Here is a 2572-nt window from a genome sequence, read left to right as displayed (position 1 = left end):
TAGAGAAGATAACGCTGTGCTCTGAACACAGGCATTGTACATACCAGCATCTGCTCTGAAGGGGACGAAACCCCAAGTTTGACCAGCCAGCACTGGAGAGATGGAAAAGACAGAGGAGGATAGAAAGCAAATTCACTCCAGTGTGACTTTGAGCCCTTATATAAAGAACAAGCATCCTGCCACTGTATCCCCAAATTGCATACCTGGCCTCATGAAGCACTGTGTATGCCTTGGGCCCCACTTAGGCATTCTCAATGTTCATCTTTACCCTGCCACAGCAGCATGCTTTACTTGCCAGGTGCAACCAGCAGCAGCAGCAGCAACAGCAGGTCCAGCTCTGGGCCAGACCAAAAATCCTTCTCCTCTGGCTCCTGTACCAACACCACAGTGAGGAGCCCAGCCTGGAGCCACCTCAGCAGGAAGAATACACTGGTCTCAGCGGAGTGTCCTCCAGGGCCCCAAGCAGCTGACGTTGTATCAGCATTTCTCACCAGCACCCTCATCTAGGATCCCTGGGAGAGAAACTGGGGAGAACCACGGATGCAGAGAGAGCCTGCCTAGCACAAGCAGATGTATCATGGCAGGGAATGGAGGACCAGAGTAGAGGCTGTTGCCTCTCACCCAGGGTTACCGGGACAGCACCCTGCCTCTGTGCTGCTCTGATCACATCCATCCAGGGTTGCACAACGGAGCTTACAAGACCTGGGGCTGTTCTTGTGGGACCCAGCAGCAGGGCTGAGGGTTTCCCCCCTTACAGGTGTGGGAGCAGGCAGAGATGCACGGGCTGGGGGACATGGAAGTGTTGCCAGAGGCTGCGTGGAACCAGGGCTGCTGTGGGCCTGCGAGCATGGCTTTTACAGTGAGCAGCAGGGTTGCCTGCCGAGCATCTGCTCTGTGCTGGGTTCCTTAGTGGTGGGGGCTGAACTGGCTGGGCGAAGCTGCGTGGGCGGTTTTGGAGCAGGAGAGGCAAGGCACCGTGGAGCCCGCCAAAAAAAAAAAAACAAACCGAAAAAACTCTGATTGCGTTGGCCGGGAATCGAACCCGGGTCAACTGCTTGGAAGGCAGCTATGCTCACCACTATACCACCAACGCGCTGTGCTGCAATGGTTTGTCCTGCTCCTGCGGTTCACAGATTGTCTGCCTCCTGCTCCTCCACAGGCTGGCTGCTCTTCTCCTTCAAGCCCCTGCACACACACTACCACAAGCTGCTACAGAGTATCTATGTTTCTGTATGTGTGAGATGTTGGCTAGGAAATCTCAAGCTGCACTAGCCACTGACTAGAGGACATCTGCATCAGGGACTGCCCAGGGTTGGAGCAGGACACTGCACAAACCAAGACTGAGCTCCAGGCACCGACTCTGCACAGACCTATGGTACAGCCTGGTTCAAGGGACCTGCTGGTGTGCATGTGGAATGGAGTGGAGGGGTGACTCCAATACTGATCTCCAGTCCTCAGCAGCCAGAGAGGAAGAAAAGGATCGGGCCTCTATATTCCTTTTCATTACTTCTTCATGCCTGTGTGAGTGTCAGTGGTGCTTTCAGGGCTGCAGATAATGGCACTGTTCCCCATCTGTGTTCATACGTGTGCCAGCTGTGCATGTACTATGCAAGTGTATGTGTGTTTGTCTGTGTGATGGTGTAAGCACAGCTAACAGCCAAATGCGCACCCAGCTGCTCACTCCTTTCCCCACCTTCATTGGGATGTAGGGCATAGAAAATAGGATGAGAAGGCTTCCAGGTGAGGAAGGGACATGGCTTAGCAAAAACTGTTGTGGGCAAAACAGACTCAACATGGGGGAAATTAATTTATTGCCAATTGAAATAGATTCACATAGTGAGACACAGAAAGACAAACATAAACACCACCTTTCCTCCCTCTTACCCAGGCTCAACTTCACTCCTTCACTCCAGACTCGACTACCCACCCAAGCAGCACAGGGGGGATGCATTTTCCCTCTGCTCTTTCTGACCCTTTTTTTTTTCCTTCCTCCTTGTCCTGGTGTCCTGGTTTTGGCTGGGACAGAGTTAACTTTCCTTTTAGTAGCTGGTACAGTGCTGTGTTTTGGATTTAGTGTGAGAATGATGTTGATAACACTCCGATGTTTTAGTTGTTGCTAAGTAGCGCTTATCTTAAGCCAAGGACTTTTCAGTTTCCCATGCTCTGCCAGCAAGCAGGTGTGCAAGAAGCTGGGAGGGAGCATAGCCAGGGCAGCTGACCTGAACTAGCCAAAGGGGTATTCCATACCATGGAACGTCATGCCCAGTATATAAACGGGGGGGAGTTGGCCGGATGGCGCAGATCATGGCTCGGGAACTAACTGGGCATCGGTCAGCAGGTGGTGAGCAATTGCATTGTGCATCACTGGTGGGTTTTTGGTTGGTTGGTTGGTTTTTTTTCTTCCCCCCCCCCTCCTTTTTTGTTATATTCCTTTTCATTACTATTATTATTATTATATTTCATTATTACTATTGTTAGTATTATATTTTACTTTAGTTATTAAACTTTTCTTATCTCAACCCACGAGTTTTACTTTTTTTCCCCTCTTTCCTCCTCCTCACCCCACTGGGAG

The 2572-nt window shown here is 51.0% G+C and overlaps 1 non-coding gene across 1 annotated transcript; it reads right to left on the bottom strand.

Moving 5' to 3' along the window:
- Positions 1-1021: 1021 nt before the first annotated feature.
- TRNAG-UCC (transfer RNA glycine (anticodon UCC)) lies at positions 1022-1093 on the bottom strand. The gene has a single exon. It is a non-coding gene; the product is annotated as a tRNA-Gly (tRNA).
- Between the last annotated feature and the right edge of the window lie 1479 nt (positions 1094-2572).

Source organism: Gymnogyps californianus, unplaced genomic scaffold (genome assembly GCF_018139145.2).
Source record: "Gymnogyps californianus isolate 813 unplaced genomic scaffold, ASM1813914v2 HiC_scaffold_87, whole genome shotgun sequence".
Classification (NCBI taxonomy): domain Eukaryota; kingdom Metazoa; phylum Chordata; class Aves; order Accipitriformes; family Cathartidae; genus Gymnogyps; species Gymnogyps californianus.
Note: the sequence above shows the minus strand (reverse complement) of the source record. Positions and strands in the feature narration are given on the sequence as shown.